The 6910-nt window shown below is 55.8% G+C and overlaps 1 long non-coding RNA gene across 1 annotated transcript; it reads right to left on the reverse strand.

The window, feature by feature from the left end:
* Positions 1-361: 361 nt before the first annotated feature.
* On the reverse strand, positions 362-2101 carry LOC308546726. Its single transcript, XR_013997381.1, has 2 exons — positions 1612-2101; positions 362-586 (listed from the first exon to the last, which is right to left on the reverse strand). It is a non-coding gene; the product is annotated as an uncharacterized lncRNA (long non-coding RNA).
* Between the last annotated feature and the right edge of the window lie 4809 nt (positions 2102-6910).

Here is a 6910-nt window from a genome sequence, read left to right on the forward strand (position 1 = left end):
TTTGAGAGACGACTCCTGTGTGCCTCAACCCTCCAACATAATCCAGAGGAACAAACGTCATAAATGCTATGGCCCATTCATGATACACTGCAGCCTATTTTAACATGTGGTCTTTGGGGAAAACAAGTATGCCATCACCACACCCACACCAGTCAGGGAACATTCCAGGAGCCACACTTAGTGGCATCAGCCACATGAAAGATTCCCACGAGTCTCCTCCTGTGGGTTTTAGCTTCCCACCCACCACCCAGGAAGGAACCCAGCACATTGCCTTAGTGTGCAGGCAAATCAATGAAGACTGTGTCTTGGGGTGTGGTCCCGGAGAAAAGGGGTGGAGGTCAGATACTGGGCACAGAAAACATAGTGTGTACAAAGTCTCCTTAGAGTCTGACTCCATTTATTCATAGCCATACAAAACAGGGTCTTATGTAGGTCAGCCTTCAAAAATTATGTGGTCAGCAATTAAACCAAACAAACCTGGAAGGTGCTAAAACAAAACAATGACAGTTCAGGCCCAGAGGACCAGGCAGAATTGAAATTGGCAGATTTTCACCCAGTGCACAGGCCAATCTTCCAGTAAACTCACCTGCAAAGAAAGTACCCTTTGTCAGTCTTCATCCCACTTTGGAGCAGCCCAAACACTCAGAGAATGTACCAGTTAGTGCCACAAAGTACCCTCCAAAATCTAAACTCTGCTTTCCACCCAGAATACGATGTGGAAGGTGCCCTGTGGTGACCCTGCTTCCACCAGCCCCTTTTTTGCAAACATTGTTCTTTTGAAACTACAGATTTTCCCATGTCATTCTCATTTAAAACCCATGACCTCCCGTATATCCTTAGGAAAAAAACAAAAAGCTCACGTGAGCCACGGGCCCTGTGCGACCCAGGCCCTTCCCTACCTTCCTTTTCAGCTTCTTTCCACACTGTTCTCCACCCTGCTTTCTCCCCGACCGTGGCCTTCTCTCAGTTCCTCCACCAGCCACACTTGCTAGACCACCGGGCCTTTGCACGTGCTGCCCCCTGGCCTTCCTGCCAAACTCCTATTCATCCTTCAGAATCTAGCTCAAGGTTCCCATCCTCAGGAATGCTTTCCCGTCTCCATCAGGCTCCTGGTGAGACCTGTTCTCATGGAAAACTGTGCCTTCCTTCAGAGGGTTCTCCTCACCCTCTAGAGCGCGATAACCTACCCTCCTCTCTCCAACTGGGCATAGCTCCCTGAGAACAAGGGACCGCAGGGCTTTTGTTCATTTGTATCCCTAACAGTTACTGGGGTGCCTGGCCAAAATACCCATCAACGTTTATTAAGGCCAACTCTGTTGGCAGACCACCTGCTCACTGGGACGGGCTACACCAGCCTCCGCCTCCCGGCGCCGGCCTTGTTTGCAGTATCATACATGATCATCAAACTGCTGCTAGGATGTTCACACCTGTTACTGCAAATTCAAACCCAGGAGGAGCTTCTCCCGGGGATTTGCTTTAGGTCAGGGGAGGGCTGCCTGGTACGAGGCCGCACCCGCGGCTGGGCAGGTTCAGCAACACAGGCGCCTTTCCCCCAGACCACGCGCCTCACGACACCCCGTCCCCAAGCCTCGCATACCTGGCTCCCCCAACCTGCGGCCACTCGGAAGGCTGTCACCGACCAGGAGCAGGACGCATTCGTCGTCGCACGCCTCGGCCCGGCGACTTCTCATCGCCTGAGGACCCCCTGCGGAAAGAAAGTCGTAGGAAGACGAGTCTCCTTCGATGTTTACACGCTCCCGGGGACCCGAGGCCTTTCTGGCGGCTGCGGCGCCTCCTGCAGCCGCTCACCTCAAACCGGGGGCCCCCCGCGGTCCCCGCCCCGCCCCAGGCGCTCAGCGGGCAGCCGGCCCTGAGGGCCCGGGCCCCACGCTGGGGCCTCCAGCCCCCGGCGGAGTTTCGCTGCCAGCCCGGGGCGGGGCCCGAGGCCGCCGGCCAGCGCCGGGGACAGCGACAGCCCCGCGTCAACCTGCGCGTCGGGACCGGGCACCCGCGACCCGCCTCAGCCGAGCTCCAACATCCTCTCGGATTCAGCGACCACGCGTCTCCCCATCCCGCCCACCGCCGGGCTCCTGGCGGGGAACACGCGCACTTCCGGTCGGAAGTGACGACTCACCATAGACGCAGCAAGCTAGAGGGTCGCTCGCGGCTTGGAAGCTGGGTCCTCCAACGCCGTCTTAAAGGGCCGCAGCCCTCGAGATACTGGTTCATGGAGATGAACCCCTAAGCTGAGGGGAGAACCCTAGAGCACGAGAAGCAGTAGGGAGACGCGGTCTGTCGAAAGCCTGCTCGGTGCATGCATCAGAAATAAGAGGCAGGGAGGGAGGGACAGATGGACAGATGGAGCAAGAGCAGTAAATGTTAATGGTAGAATCGAAGTGGTAGGGATATGAGTGTTCCCTGTGCATTTTCCCCAAGTTTGCTGTATATTTGAGAATGTTCATAACAAAATGTTGGGGGGGAAAGAGTGCGGGAGGGGGGGCCGGTAGGCTTGAGCCCTGAAGGCTTAGTGAGCCTCATGGGCGTAGTAGAGGGAGCAGGACTGGTTGGGCTGATTTGGGCTGGTTCTGATCGCCTCCAGGTTTGGTCCGTGAGCTGCAGGGAGCTCCTGATGGGGAGGACAACATTTTAATCTTGCAAAAATATTTCACAGCAACTTAAATTGCCTATATTATGTCCACTCGGAGGTAAAAGAAAGAATGAAAAACTGGTCTGCACTCACACAGATCCAATTTCAGCCTCAGCCCTATGACTTGGGAGCTGAGCTCCCTTAGGCTTGTCGCCGAACCTCTCTGTTCCAGTCTCAGCTTCCTCACGTGTAGAGTGGGCGCAGCTGTGCTCGTTTCATAAGTAGGAATGAACGGGATTCTGCGCCTGGTACAAGGGAGTTCGCCGTAAAGGGCAGTTTTATTCCTCTGCACGGGTGAGCAAAGGCCTACGCTTGCCGGGAAGCATAGGCTTTATCTGGAACAGCATTCAGGAGAACAGTAATTGTAGGGGTTTGAACCCAGAAGACCTCTCGTCCAGAGCAACACTTCTGACATGTGATTTTTTTTCAAAGACCCTCCACGTCCACTGTTTCACAGCTTCTTTGATTTTCAATGGAGCTTGAAAAGAAAATCTACCCCAAGTGGCCACGTCCTACAAACACGCCAGCGTCGCCGTATCGGTCGCTACATTTCTATTCTTCTCACGTCTTCCCTTCAAAGCAGCAGCTACCGAACGAGTGGCTGGTACGTGTTTTATAAATTCTCCCTCCCTCCCGTGGATCTCTTGGCAAGCCTCCGATTCCACCGTGGCACGGAGAACCAGCCTGGGGCGGCCGGAGGCTGGCTGCGCCGCCGTAATGCCTGGGCATTTATTCCTCGTCCTGTCCCAGGCTGTCGCTCAGCACAACAGCCTGTCACTCAGCACAACAGACCCTCCCCGGGCTTCACGGTTCACAACCATGGCGGGGGGGGGCTGCTCTGGCCGCCCTGGAGGGGCTGGGCGCTCAAACGTCTTCCCCTTGTCAGCACATCCCTGGCCACCAGGTGTCATCTTCCCCGAGGCTCTGGGACAGCCTGGGTAAGACATTTCTCTAACATACTAAAAGGCTGGCCACTCGACCTGGGAAGGCCTGGTTTTCCAGAATATTCCTTGACACCCAGAACAACTGGACACTGCACAGCATCATCTTGAAAGCCGGTGGCATTCTGGTCTCGGCGCCGAAACACTCCTCCTGGGCTGAGTTGGGAGCCACTAGGTGGCAGTAAAGACCGAGCCTGGACCAAGTCTGTAATCGCGAGGGGATAGAAGGGGGGGGCCCAGAAGACCCACAGCAGGAGATGGGAGGGCACTGCAGCCACCTGTCTCCATGAGAGACCATCGGAAGGGGGACCAGAGGGTCAGCATGCGGTGAGGATGGGCTGGGAGCCCGATGTTCGGATGCACAGGATCCTCTGGTAAGAAGGACCCTCGGGGAGTCGGGCTGGGCCCTCCATTTAGAAGTAGATGGTTTTCCAGCACCCCAGGGGGTCCTCATGGGTGTCATAGGGCCAGTTCTTAAAAAAATAAATACCACCATAACAGCTAACGTTGATCACGTGTGCCGGATGATGCAGGCGTTTCGTGTGCGTTACCTAGTTAACGAAGGCCCTCTGAAAGAGGAAACGAAATGGCAACACCCATCTCACCGAGGAAGAGACCGAGGGTCGGAGAGGCTGAGCCGTACGCAGAGCCACAGTCAGAAAGTCTTGGAAGCAAAATAAAGAGAGACCCATAGAGCAGGCGGACGGCTCTGGTTGGGGCAGGGCGGGGGGGTTGGAAAGGTTGAGCAAAAAGAGAGACATGTCCTGGGCGTGGACAACAGTGTGCTGACTGGGGGGGGCGCGAGGGGGAAGAAGGCACAGCTGGGATCGGTGGTGATGGAAAAGATAAAATAAAAAGGAAGTCTTGGAGCCGGGGCTGAAAGCGGGCCCTGGCTCTGCCGAGCCCGCTCCGTACAGAAAGGTGCTCACCCAGGGCGAAGGCCCCGCGTCAGGCCGGCAGGGGAGGCGTCCGCCTTGTCATGAGGATGGAGCCAGAAGGAAGGCTTTGGGTGGCAGAGGCTGCAGGAGATGGCATAAGGAGGGCTCCGTGGGCATGACAGCTGGGGCAACGCTGGGCTGCGTGAAGGGCGCGGGCTTCTCTGCGGCAGGATCCCCAGGCTTCCGTCAAAGCCCACGTGGTCTCTGAGAAAGGAGGGTGCAGAGGAACATCGGCTCCCAAAGCAGTCTGGCCAAAGAACCCCAGCACAGGTGCCTCACCACCACCCGCCTGATGGGGCCTGGGTTCCAGGCGACACGCTTTGGGAAACGCTGCCGCACTGGAATCTGGAGGCCGACCTCACGGGTTGGCAGAATGATGGCCCCCGAAGATGCCCACCACCTCTCCCAGACCTGGTACATGGTGGGCAGTCGATGAACCTCGGCCAACAAGAGCCTCGGTCTTTGCCCTCCGCTCCTGGGAGGTCCCCCCTGAGCCCTCGGAAGGGCCTGCCTGATAAGAGCGTCTTCGTTTACCTGGGGGCCTTGGGCCGCCCCGACAGTCTGTGCTAACGGTGTGATTTAGGGCGGGGGGGCCACTGAGCCACGTGTACCAGCGTGACTTCTGGAGGGGCTGCAGACCAAGGTCAGCCGCCTGGGTGGTCAGTGATCTCTACCTGACCGAGACCCAATAAAAGCTCTGGCCACCGAGGCTCAGGTGCGCGACCCTGGCTGGCGATGCTCTGTGGTGGTGGTGTCCATTGTTGCTGGGAGAACTGCGCACTATCCACACCCGTCCACCCAGAGAGGACACCCGGAGGCTCACGCCTGTCTCTCCTGGCCCCTGCCCCCCGCCGCCTCCCTTTGCTGATTTACTCTTTGCCCTTTCACTGTAGTAAATCATGACTGTGAGTATAACAGAATTTTCTCCCGAGTTCCGTGAGCCTTTCCAGTGAATTATCAGACCTTCACGGTGGTCTTGGGGATGTGCAAACTTTGCATATGGCAAAAGGGCCTTTGCAGATATACCCAAAGTTAGAAATCTTAAACTAAGGATCTTATTTGGGATTATTGGTGGTGGGTGGGGGATCTAATCACACGAGCCCCTGTATGGGGAGAACTTTTTCCAGCTGACGTGAGAAGAGAGAGCAGAGAAGTCTGAAGCGTGAGGCCTCCGCCTGCCATCGTGGGAGGGGGCACGTGGGAAGCATGACAAGAAAAGTCAGCCCACCTGAGTGACCTTGGAAATGGGCTCTTTCCGGAGCCTTGTGACGGGGCCCAGCCTGGTGGGCCCCTTGGCTTTGCCTGTGTGAAATCCGGAGCAGGGAGACCAGGAGAGCGCAGCTGGGCGTCTGACCTGTGAGCTGAGACGTTCCAGCTGCACGAAGCTGCTGCATTTGTGGCCATGTGTCACCGCGGCCACAGGGAATGAATGCACGGGCTCATCCCGCATCTTTCCACCCCGTCTCCTAGCCCACATCGCATGACCTCTGGCCCTCAGCAGCAGGTCCCATCCTGCAGGGTCTGTGGCTTTCCCCCATCGCCAAGGGTGAGGCCCCGTGCCAGAGCGCAGAGTCCTTTTGAAGTCCTCTGAATAAAACAGGGTCTTTGAAGCCAGGCGGGAGAGGCAGGGAGGCGGGGAAGACGTGCCGGCCCAACAAAAGCTAATTCTGAATTCCAACACAAAGATGCCGCATGTAGGAGCCTTCTCCGGCACACAGACTGCATGAAATTAAAGTCGCTTAAATGCAATTATCTGGCTCTATGCTGACTTCAAGAAGCCAGACACAAAGGAGCTCATTCTGTGTGATCCGACTTTGGTGGAGGTCTAGAATAGGGGAACCTAATCTGTGGTGACAGAAGTGAGAATAGCCTCTGGGGCTGGGGGGCGGGAGGCAGGGGAGGTGGGGACGGGCTGAGAAAGGGCTTGGGGGAACTTTCTGGAGTGAGAGAAATGTTGTATATTTTCATAAGAGAATGGGCGACACTGGGGTATGCATTTATCAAGTCATCCAATTTATACTAAAGATATCTACATTTCAGTGTATGTAAATTATGCTTCCGTTAGAAATTAGAAGAAAATTGCTTAGAAAAAAATAATTGAGTACTGTGACGGAGCCTTTTAGACACCAGTCCTTTCCTAGTTGGCAGCCTGTTTTTTCCACTGGACTTTCACTGTAAGCTTCTCAAGGGCTGGGATGGTGGCTTCTTCACCCATCCCCCCGAAGCCTGGGTTATATCAGGGACTTAGCACAGAGGAGGAGGTCAGTGTTTGATGAATGAATGTTTGAGTGAATGAACTAATATGAGTCACGTCTCAGGCTTGGTTGCACAGTTGAACCCCAAAGGGAGTTTTTAAACCTTCTATACCACGCAGGGAGCCTTTT

The sequence above is a fragment of the Miniopterus schreibersii genome, assembly GCF_964146895.1.
Source record: "Miniopterus schreibersii genome assembly, chromosome: 16".
Classification (NCBI taxonomy): domain Eukaryota; kingdom Metazoa; phylum Chordata; class Mammalia; order Chiroptera; family Miniopteridae; genus Miniopterus; species Miniopterus schreibersii.